Source organism: Copadichromis virginalis, linkage group LG12 (genome assembly GCF_057382275.1).
Source record: "Copadichromis virginalis isolate Kocher_CV1m ecotype Utaka linkage group LG12, C_Virginalis_male_GT1.1, whole genome shotgun sequence".
Taxonomy (NCBI): Eukaryota; Metazoa; Chordata; class Actinopteri; order Cichliformes; family Cichlidae; genus Copadichromis; species Copadichromis virginalis.
In genome coordinates, this window is record NC_140629.1 from 100,106 (window position 1) to 112,818 (window position 12,713).

Consider the following 12,713-nt stretch of genomic DNA (forward strand, 5'->3'; position numbering starts at 1 on the left):
AAACATTAAATATATATTTATTTATCATGACTCTAGTTTTACATGGCCTATCAACACACTTTTAACACAAAAGTGAAGACTCAGGGTTGTCTTGGGTTGTTGCTATAGCATCTTAAATTGGTCATGTGATTGGTTTATTGTGGCTATTTTTCCTCAGCAAATCAGCAGCACTTTTGCGATTGTTTCGCCCTGAGGACAGCTTCAACTGTCTGAGTGTTGAAAAATAGTAACGCGTCCGCACCGCATTTTCTTGTTAGTAAGGGTAACTGCGTTGTAAAGACTGAATAGTAATTAGATTACTAGTTACTGATAAAAGTACTTTTAACGCCGTTATTCACGTCACTGCTTGTGTCTAAAAAAAAGTTTGTAATATTGAAAACATAATGTGATGATCAGATTATTTAAATCCCAAATTTAATGCAAAATAGTGCAAAGACAGCATTGTAAACTAGAATGTTTTTGAAAAATGTTAGGGATTTATATATCTGCCTCAATTTTATACGATCAATATGACGTTTTAAATATTTGTTCATCATAAATCATAGAATATAAAAAAACAAGGACACAGCTTTCAGGTTGAAATGTGAAGCCTATGACGATGTTTCTTCAACCTGCATCAGGCCAGCAGGAAGAGACTGACTGCAGAAATCTTTGGTTATATAAAAGATTGTTGGAAAATGAGCTACAGACTTCATGTTCCATTCCACCAGTAAACAATTCATATTTTCAAGTCTCATCAAATTTATGTTTACTTTGTAAATTTTAGCCCACTGAATTGTCCAGAAGTGAGAGAAAGTAAGGTCCACTTTATGGCAGCCCTAAGTTATCTATCAATTGATTTGTAGTATAAACAAAACCAAAAACATTAGGAGTCCTACTACACAAGTGCAGTTACTAGGGATGGGTACCGGTGTCCGGTGGTCTGACATAAACGGTAGTAACCAGACCGAAAAGCAGCGCACATTTCGGTGCTTTATTTCGGTGCTTTTTTTTTTCGATTCTAGCCAATCATTTTACGTTTCCGAGAATGGTAGGCGGGGCCAGGTACGTACGTTCTTTTAGAGCAGAGCTACAGATTAAAAATGCCCAAGACGAAGCGGTCAAAAGTCTGACTGTACTTCACAGCAAAATATGCAAACTCAGCAGCCTGCAACAAGTGCTTTAAGCTGATACTGTGATACTGTGCAAAGGAGGTAACACCTGGCGACGCATAGCGTTTTTTTAAAAAGCCGAGAAATGCGCCGTATTTGATAGCTTGCTGCGAGACCTCACACCGTGCACATCTACTGCAGGTGGGTTGCCTGTTATCGGACCCGGAGCAATATCCCCCAAAAACCCGAAGAATGGAGTCTTGGCCCCTAGCCCTGCCAGTGTAGCAGAAATGATGACGGATGATGATGCAGCAGCAGCCGTTCTTCTCTGCGTGAGTAGCTTAATGTTGTCCGTGTGTAATTTTCGTTGAGTAGGCTAACCACGTTATTACATTAATGCATGTAAGGTGAACTAGTATAACGCCAGGACTGCCATAATGAAATAATTAAATACACCATTAAATAATTAATTAAATTTGTCAATAATTAATTAAAATTGGAATTAATTAATTAAATAAATTGTTATGACACATGTAATTAATTAATTATTGACACATTTAATTAATTATTTATGTATTTCACATTTTAATTAATTATTGACACATTTAATTAATTATTTAATGATATATTTATTTATTTCATTTTGGCAGTCCTGGCGCCTGGCTCTCATCATGAAATAATTTTATCTGTCAGCCTCACCCATCAAACTCAGGGGGCGGGGTTAACGCTGCCCATGCAGCTTCTCTAACATTTGATTGGTTGCCGTGCAAAGTAAGTCAAAACAGGTCGATCCTAGATAATCGATTGCTTGTGTAGACTTGGGGCAGCCAGGTATCCCAGAATGCAGATCAAATCACAAGCAGCAATGGTGGTGGTGTAGTTTTAAAATACCCCGTTTTTCTGTCACCAGCTACACTTTTAACAGTGTTTTAGCCGCGAATGTCGCGACGTATGTCTGGTCAGGTTGTCAACATAGAACATGTTTGCAAAAGTGCTCAGATGTTTTCAGAGATTTCACTAGCTCTGCTAACAATTAGCATGCAGAGCGCACCCAGGGGGTTACGTTAACCGGTTTGTTTACATATTCCACTCTCCGTGTTCCACATGTTGCATTCGCAGATTCTCATTTTCACCGAACGATCGTCTCTTTCCGCCTGGTCTTGTGTCTCTGTGCTTCTGTAACATAAAGAACGAGCTGACATTTTTCTTACGAAACCAGCGATCAGCTCAACAGACCCTCAGTTTACCTGCATGCATCCTCCTCCTCATCTGTCAGCTGTTTAACACCTGCTGCTAATTCAAGAAACACGCCTACGTTACCTGGTGATAGTCACAGTTTAACTGGGCAGCCGGTGCTCGATATAACGCAATGTCAGCGCATTTTTCTGCACAAGATAAGTAAATATAGTGTTTTCCCCGAGCGCAGAGCTGCTGGAGCTTGTTTCCTTACAGAGCACTTTATAGGCGAACAGCTTCATCAGCGGCTGATGTCCAATCACCGGCACACAGCTTTGAAACCTCAGCTGAGTTTTAGCTCTCAGTGGTTAAACGCTGGACTTCATTCACTCAGGTTCTGTCTGTCGGGTCACGTTTACTTCGCTGTTTTATTTACAACTGAGCAAATCGGTTTGGCTGAGGTTAAAGTTTCTCATAACTACATAGTTTCACAGACGTTTAATGGTTCACTGGCACATGTGTTAGACTGAACTATCATCTAAATATCATCTGTTTTTTAATAGTTATTCAACTGTATTCTAAGCACCAGCTGTCTGTTAGAATGTGATTTTTTTTCTCCCTCTGTTGGCAGACGTATAAAAATGCGCAGGAAAATCTGACATGCATGGCGAACTTCACCGACGATATTTAGGGAGGAATAAACACACATCAAACATAAATGAACCATTTGCCTGTCTCCATAATTGAGAGAATTTTCTCTTCTTATGTCAACACTCTCTCTCTCTGCTTTTTCGGTCATGTTATGTTTACCTGTCAAAGGCTTGTTACAAACTATGAAACACATCGTGCAGACTTCTGGATGTTAGAAGAAAACTAATACTGCTCATGAATGAGACTAAAGGCAGGAAGGTGTCCTTTAAAACTAAACATGTCAATAGGACCTCCCTGTTTATATCATAGTTTATGATATAGCACGTGTATTTCAGTAATAGCCTGCTGATTTCAGTGTAGTGGTGACCAGTCACACAGCTCACATAGGGGTTATCTGTGATACTCCTTAACTATAATTTATCCAAGTTAACTTCAGTTAACCATTCAGACGGTTCTTTTGCAATGAAAAACATAAACACCCATGCTGCCAGTAGGTTTCCTCAGTGCCAGCTGTTAACATTATAGCTGCTTATGCAGTAACCATGGTAACCACGGACTCTGAGCGGCTGGATCGACGGAGGTCAGACGACAATTTTACATGTATGATCTTAAAACAGGACACAGCCACTATACGTGCTGGCCTCATATCAAATGTGAAGGCAGACTGAGTCTATGTTTGACGTTTGTTTATATCTAATCTTCCTTTTCAAACATTTAAACAGCAGCGAGTCTGCAGCTGAGGGAATACAAACTCAAATTGTCGGAACAGGTTTGCTCGTTTCTTGGATTCATTTGGTGATTTATTAAATGTATAACTGTTATTCTAATCTGCTGCTGAGTCTCTTACACTTTTCTTGATGCTGTATATTTTCACGTCTCTGGAATAGTTGGCAGTTAGATAGTCAGCTGGGAAACTTTGTGTTAACTCATGGAGCTGAGGATATCGTGGATATGCTGACCTCGCTCCGTGGTGTACAGGGCCGTTTACCCTCATGATTAATATTCACAATAAAAATATTAGCCGAACATCATGAAGTCTGTATGTGTTTCATAGTGTCGAACAACCTTTGTACAGTTAAAGGCAGCAGTTACTACATGACGGAAACACCAACGTTATCTCTTTTATGCGTTTATACACAGGTCACGCTGATTACTGAACAAAAACCCAAAGATCAGATGTTAAACAGATTTATTTGCTCTCTCTCCTCCTTAAACATGTTTTTAATGTTAGTTATAATTCAGAATTGGCGACTGAAACACGTAGGACACATAAGAACTTCAGGAAAAAAACCACCGATAAATATAACCTCAGTAAAAGAAGTCAGCGGGGGTTACTACAGCTGTGTACCGGGGCCTGCGCTTTGTCGGTGGGATTGCTTGCGAGGCGAGCGGGTCTATCCCACGCTTTGCCGTGAGACTGGGCAGACATCTCCGACATCATCGAAGCACTTTTGCAAAGAGGCTGTATCTTGACAAACCGACCAGACACATGAAGATTAAACCACTACATTCTCGGCTAAAAAAAATATTAAAACGGTATTTGGTGACACACAAACAGGGTTTTTCAAAGCTCAGTTCTGTTAGCTTCCACATGCCGGTTGTGTGCTAGAAACAATGGCCACCAGGCCAAAGCAATGGTTTTGACTCGATCAGCGTTAACCCCGCCCCCTGAGTTTGATGGGTGAGGCTGACAGATAAAATTATTTCATGATGAGAGCCAGGCGCCAGGACTGCCAAAATGAAATAAATAAATATATCATTCAATAATTAATTAAATGTGTCAATAATTAATGAAATGTGTCAATAATTAATTAAAATGTGAAATACATAAATAATTAATTAAATGTGTCAATAATTAATTAATTACATATATCATAACTATTTATTTAATTAATTAATTCCAATTTTAATTAATTATTGACACATTTAATTAATTATTTAATGGTGTATTTAATTAATTCATTATGGCAGTCCTGGCGTTCCATAAACTAGCAAACATCATCATAGCTACATGCGGCTGTCTTCTTGTTTGATGGCAGATGCTCCCTTCACCCTGGCTAAAAAGGCTAAAATGATCAAAGAAAAAGTGGAAAACAGTTAAACATGAGAGGTTTTTGGACAAAGTTTGTGTTTTTTCCATTGTTTAAGCACTGCTTCCAGCCAAGAGTGATACCATATATGCCCCATAGCTGCAGAAAAGGCTAACATTGTTATCTTTTTACAAAAAACAGCTGAACATGAGAGGTTTTTGGACCAATTTTGTGTTCTCCATTCTTTAAGCACCGGTTTGAGCACCGTTTGAGCACCGGCACCGTTTCAAAAGTACCGATTTGGCACCGGTATCGGATAAAACCTAAACGATACCCATCCCTAGCAGTTACTGTTACTGGCATGTCAGTATCAACAAAGCTAGATCTCACACACTGTTAGAGCCAAATAGAAATGTCAGTTTTTTTATCTGAATATTCTAAGTCACATTTAAATGCTTTTCAATATTAGTTTTTTTTTTCCTTCAGTTTGCATATTAAGATTTTTTTGCACAGTTCATCCTGTTATTGTTTTGCTGTTATAAAGTGTAGGTAATTCTGCTGATGTGCTCAGGGTTAAAGTTAATCAGAAAAGGAGTTTGAAAAGCAACAGTTTTCTTTTTATAGCTGTTTAATGTGTTTTATTGACAGGAATAGATAACCCGGACTTGAACTGAAAATGTTTTATTTTCAAACTGACAGTTTTGTGTACAATAAATTCCTTTCTTCAGTGTTTAATGCCTGCCTTGTTTTCATTATTGGATTACATTTAAGCTGCCTTTTGGAAATCACGAGTCAGAAACTTTATGTTCTGCAGAAGAGACAGAAGCTTATAGAAAACAATTGCTTTCAAAACACACGGGTCATGTGACTGTGACAAAATCTGAAGTTTTGGTGCACTTCACCCCAGTTCCAACACGTGGCGTACCTGCTGCTTCAAGGTACTGCCAGGCGCCAGAATTCACATTTTTATCAACCGGAGTGATTTGTAATAAAGATTTGTTTTAGATAGTACCGCTTTAATTTATTAAATGTGCATGTGTAAAAGAAAACAATACCCTCTCTCTGACCTGGATTTAAAGTGTAATCAAATAAATATTATATAGATAAATATTCTACTCGAATAATTACTGGCATAGAGATGTGAGAAGGCAAGATACTGCTGGGTGAGCTCATATATGCACTTGTATAAGCAGAGAGAGAGTGGCACACAGAGCTGCAAACTCTTAAAAATATCTCATTAAAAATATCTTCCTCACTACAACTGTATATTCACATACTGTGATCAAAAAATAAAGCAGACCGAGCTCAAAACCAACTGTAAACCTGTGTGGCTATTATAGTAAATGTAGTAATGTTACCCAGAGATATATTTGAGGGCTCACTTGTGACCCATCCCATGTCCATCCAAGAGAGGTGGGTTAGTGCAGCTCGGACAAGCCATTGTATCTCTGCCCAGAAAGCCAGTTAGCGGCTAGCTGACTAAGCTATCAGAGTTAGCTCCAACGACGGACACAAGTTATAGCAAGGACTGCATGGGACATAACACTTTAGACAGGCGAGGCTGCTTGTGACATTATCCACCAAATTTCCCCTTGTGGGACAATTAAAGGATTATTCTATTCTATCCACTCTGCCATAGCCTGGTTATAGACTCAGCACCCGAGTGCCTTCATTGCTATGTATGGGTGACTTCAACCATGTCAGCTTTGACTATACTGCTAACTTTCACACAGGGAGAGAATTGTAGACCTACTGTATGCTAATGTTAAGGATGCATACAGTTCCTCCTTCGTCCCCCGACTGGTACGCCATGTCCCAGTGGCCCCCAGAATTACAGGCCTGTGACTTACACGTCATGAAGACACTGGAAAAATTCATCCAGCTCCAGCCTATTGTCATGCCACAACAGGATCCCCTTCAGTTCCCCCACCAGCCCCGCCTCGGAGCTGAGGACGCCATCATGTACCTGCTCAATCATGTCTACGCCCATCTGGACCAGCTCTCTACCCTCTACACCACAGACTTCATCCACTGCACAGAGACCTGCCATCTTCAGAAGTTTTCTGATGACTCTGTGGTGGTTGGATACATGGGTGATGAGAGTGAGGCTGTGAGTAAGTCCTTTGTCACATGGTGCAAGCAGAATCCTTTGCAGCTCAATGTGACAAAGACCAAAGAATTGATTGTAGGGGTCCTCAGGAAGCACAAACTGGACTCCAACCTGCTGCTGACCTTCTACTGCTCGTCTATTGAGAGCCAGCTGACATACTGCATCACAGCATGTTATGACAGTTGCACTAAGGTGGATAGAGGAGTAGTCAAGGCAACACATATGATGACCTGTGGCCCTTTCCCCTCCCTGATGGACATCTATTCCTTCTGCTGCCTCAACAGAGCAACAAACATCAAGGACAGCTCCCACCCTGGTTTTGACCTGTTCAACCTGCTTCCCTCAAGAAAGTGCTACAGGTGCATCGGCACAAAGACTGACAGACTCAAAAATAGTTTCTTCCCAAAAAGCTATAACCACCCAGAACTCACACGTTCACTGACTTCTTCTCTTTGGCTCTAACGGAGGCGGTTGCCTCATCTTATCTTTCCTGCTTGGTTTCTTATGTCCTTGTCTAGTTTTGTCTAACTTTAACCCTCAGAGAGTCTCTCAGTCATGTTCTATAAAACCTAAAGATGGGCTCTGAGTACCCAGACTGTTCTTATTGAACACAGATCATTGACGGACATTTAGATCTGCTCTAAAATTGGATGCAGCTCGATCGCACTAAACCCAAACAACCACCATTTCTCTCATCTAACTACCCAAGTTACTGCTAGAAGGACCTCAAGGCCGAGGGTGGCTGAAAACAACAAATTCTTCTCCCTTATAACGAGACTGTGTTATGGCTCTCTGCGCTACACCCTTCAAGGCGCAGAGAGCCTAAAAGGTTGGCTGTAGGACTGTTTACTTCTGCCCAACCGGGTGAAGGGACACTCTCTCAGCTGAACACAGGATACACATGCGCACACACACACGTATACAGACACAGACATACCCTCATCCCCCTCCTCCCTCCAAACACCTCAGATACTTGCCTCCAGCGCAGAGATGCTGCAGGACTGGATGCTGCTGTCTACACCGGGAAACTCTTACCCCATACCCACCACATGGTTTTTTTGTTTTCTGTTCTCATACTGATCTCCTACTAGAAGCTCAGTCTGAGATAAGTTCTCTTTTTCTCTCCTCCATGGATATTTAAAAAAAAAATACTGTCCATATGTATATAGCGCAGCAGAAACTTATAATCATAAAACTGGATATTTATAATTGAGCTATTTGTACATATTACATCTATTTCTTATATTTTGTAAACTTTGTACTAAATTAAAAAACAACATATGCAGTCTGTTACTGTTCTCATTGTCTTGGAGCAACTGTAACCTTATAATTTCCTTAGGATTTGATAAAGTATTCTCATTCATTAGAATCAGAATTTAGATTTGAACATTTTTATTTTTATGTACAAATATTATTTTAATATTATTATTGTGTGTGAGGGTGAAAAGCCCAAAGTTTTGGAAGAGGCATACAGGCACTGTGGAAAAAGTAAAAATGTGTGTGAGTTCTCTAAAACCATTTTTGTGAACACTTTTCTAAGTACCGTATGTTTTAAAATGTGAAACATGATTTTATTGACATGATCATCAAAGAACATGATTTTTACAGGGAGTGCAGAATTATTAGGCAAATGAGTATTTTGTCCACATCATCCTCTTCATGCATGTTGTCTTACTCCAAGCTGTATAGGCTCGAAAGCCTACTACCAATTAAGCATATTAGGTGATGTGCATCTCTGTAATGAGAAGGGGTGTGGTCTAATGACATCAACACCCTATATCAGGTGTGCATAATTATTAGGCAACGTCCTTTCCTTTGGCAAAATGGGTCAAAAGGAGGACTTGACAGGTGCAGAAAAGTCAAAAATAGTGAGATATCTTGCAGTCTCAAAATTGCAAAGCTTCTGAAGCGTGATCATCGAACAATCAAGCGTTTCATTCAAAATAGTCAACAGGGTCGCAAGAAGCGTGTGGAAAAACCAAGGTGCAAAATAACTGCCCATGAACTGAGAAAAGTCAAGTGTGCAGCTGCCAAGATGCCACTTGCCACCAGTTTGGCCATATTTCAGAGCTGCAACATCACTGGAGTGCCCAAAAGCACAAGGTGTGCAATACTCAGAGACATGGCCAAGGTAAGAAAGGCTGAAAGACGACCACCACTGAACAAGACACACAAGCTGAAACGTCAAGACTGGGCCAAGAAATATCTCAAGACTGGTTTTTCTAAGGTTTTATGGACTGATGAAATGAGAGTGAGTCTTGATGGGCCAGATGGATGGGCCCGTGGCTGGATTGGTAAAGGGCAGAGAGCTCCAGTCCGACTCAGACGCCAGCAAGGTGGAGGTGGAGTACTGGTTTGGGCTGGTATCATCAAAGATGAGCTTGTGGGGCTTTTTCGGGTTGAGGATGGAGTCAAGCTCAACTCCCAGTCCTACTGCCAGTTTCTGGAAGACACCTTCTTCAAGCAGTGGTACAGGAAGAAGTCTGCATCCTTCAAGAAAAACATGATTTTCATGCAGGACAATGCTCCATCACACGCGTCCAAGTACTCCACAGCGTGGCTGGCAAGATATATATATATATATATATATATATATATATATATATATATTTTTTTTTATCTTATTCTTTCCCAGTTAAATTTACCCTTCATTCTAATTTGTGTTGTACAGTTATTTCATTTTTAACCTTAATTTATATTTTATTCCTTCCTAGTTAAATTTACCCTTTTTAATTTTTCATATTTATTTCCTGTCTTATTCATAGCCTTTTCCTTTTTTGTTTTCTTTAGGTCACGAGCAGTTGTCCAAGCATTTCACTACATATCGTACTGTGTATGACTGTGTACGTGACAAATAAAATTTGAATTTGAAAGGGTATAAAAGAAGAAAAACTAATGACATGGCCTCCTTGTTCACCTGATCTGAACCCCATTGAGAACCTGTGGTCCATCATCAAATGTGAGATTTACAAGGAGGGAAAACAGTACACCTCTCTGAACAGTGTCTGGGAGGCTGTGGTTGCTGCTGCACGCAATGTTGATGGTGAACAGATCCAAACACTGACAGAATCCATGGATGGCAGGCTTTTGAGTGTCCTTGCAAAGAAAGGTGGCTATATTGGTCGCTGATTTGTTTTTGTTTTGTTTTTGAATGTCAGAAATGTATATTTGTGAATGTGGAGATGTTATATTGGTGTCACTGGTAAAAATAAATAATTGAAATGGGTATATATTTGTTTTTTGTTAAGTTGCCTAATAATTATGCACAGTTATAGTCACCTGCACACACAGATATCCCCCTAAAATAGCTAAAACTAAAAACAAACTAAAAACTACTTCCAAAAACATTCAGCTTTGATATTAATGAGTTTTTTGGGTTCATTGAGAACATGGTTGTTGTTCAATAATAAAATTATTCCTCAAAAATACAACTTGCCTAATAATTCTGCACTCCCTGTATAAAACTTTTATTCTTATGCTTTGAATAAACATGTCAGATTTTCATAAAACATTCATTTGTATGTTATAATGTTTTTCTACACCATGTGTAATTTTTATAGAACCTTTCTTTATTCTATGTATAATCATGTATCTTTGAAAAATAAAATATCTAATCTTATCTTTTGTACTTTGTGGTTATTGAATAAATATTAGCCACTGTGGTGGGGTGTGGTCTGCGGTGCGGCTGCAAGGTAGGCGGACGCATGTGGACGACAATCACACCTCGCTGGCTTAAAGTCTGAATTCAGTCCTGACTGTTTGTTCATGTTGGAGTTTGTGGCTGCAAGCTGGAAAGCTGCAGCCAGTGTGTGAACGACAAGCGTGAATAAAGTGCATGCTGAAAAGCATGGAAACATGGTCGGGTCTGCCGTAGATTAATTACAGCCACATATAAACTGATAAAAACAGATGGCTGAAAGAAATGTTTGATGGAAAAAGGAAAAAGAGTGCTGCTAAAGAGTGCTGCTAAACTTTGAGGTTCTAAGTCACCAATGTTTAAATAAGAAAATGCCAAGAGGAGACTAGCAGCCCTGAGTCTGCATGCAAAACATGAAAACTCCATAGCAGTGATACTTGTTCTTACATAAGTGCAAACATAGGTGGTATTGTTCAAGTGAAACAAGAACATATCATTTTGGGTGAGGGGAGGAAGACGGGAAAAAAGACACACTGTGGAAAAGAGCCAAAGATTAATAATAAATAATGATTAAAAGCAGAGTGGAGCATAAGAAAATAAATCCAATAAAACCACATCATGGGAAGCCTCCGGCAGGCTAGACCTATTGTAGTGTAACTAAGGGAGGATTCAGTCACCTGATCCAGCCCAACTATATGTTTTATGAAAAAAAACCCCAAAAGGTTTAAGCCTTAACAGTAGAGTGTGTCTGACTCTGGTTGCACAGAAGAGGGCCCCGAAAGCTGAAGGCTCTGCCTCCCTTTCTACTTTTAAAAATCCCTCAGAACCAAAAGTATATTTGATGACTTTATGGTGTACATTTGTGAGTTATACCAGGGAGTCCATTAGCTCTAAATTTGAGGAGCACAGTATGCAGACTTGAACGCACTGAAGATGTAACACTATTAACAAGATAATCAACCTCTGTGGGAGTAGCGTTTAGGTAGCTCCCCTGCACTGTGTTGGCACATGGTTCATTGAAAGCATCAACTTTCCCTCACTGTGATGCACAACAGTTTAACAGTAAGACTTTATGCCTAAAACCAGGACTTTGAAACTTCATTTAACATTTTAGGTGAATTTCTTGTTTAAAAACAGTTGCTTCTGTAGTGTTATAACAACATTTTTGTAAGGACACTGTTTTCATTTCCCCTCCCTTTAGGACCCTGTCATCAAGATACCATTCAGCAATGTGTACCAGCATGTGTGCACATACCGGGACCTGTACTATAAAACATTTGAGCTTCCCGCCTGCCCACCTGGTGTAGACCCGATCGTCACCTACCCTGTGGCTTTGAGTTGCCACTGCGGTCGCTGTGCCATGGACACATCTGACTGCACCTTTGAGAGCCTGCAACCTGACTTCTGCATGAATGACATCCCTTTCTACTACTAAAAGAAGCTCAATCATATTTAAACACATTATACAGAGTATACGGAAGCTGCCCTGTTGTTTAGAATCAACCAGTAATTACAAAAAAAAAAAAAAAGTTTCTGCTATCGAAATAAACACATGATGAATATTTCTCTCAAACAGTGTCTTAAAAAAAAAAGATAAAAGGTAATTGACGCCTGACGTCTGAAAGTTGACGCCACAGCTGGAGTAACTTTAACTTTCCTCATATCTTAAGGCCAGCAGAGATTCAAAATGACATCTGTGTAAAATTTACATGGAAAAAAGTTCTTTCTGTAAAGTGATATATAACCTAATTCAACAGTTTATGAAGAATTTATGTCCCATTGCTAGTTTCAAGTCTTACTGATGTGACACGATGCATTCACTTCATAAACTGTGGATCCGATTACAGTCAGCCTTAGTAACTCTAATTTGTGACTCTAATTGGATTTCATCTACTTTAATTGGACATTAAAGTAGGCAAGAAAACTACATTGAAGATGGTTGAGCTGGCTAAACGCTGGTGGTAGAGATGAAGATGGCGGCTTGAATGGATCACCTATTAGTGAAGAAACGATTTGAC

The 12,713-nt window shown here is 39.6% G+C and overlaps 1 pseudogene; it reads left to right on the plus strand.

Annotated features, from left to right (window-relative positions):
* The first annotated feature begins 900 nt into the window (after positions 1-900).
* On the plus strand, positions 901-12,233 carry LOC146696133 (gonadotropin subunit beta-2 pseudogene; annotated as a pseudogene).
* Positions 12,234-12,713: the final 480 nt, after the last annotated feature.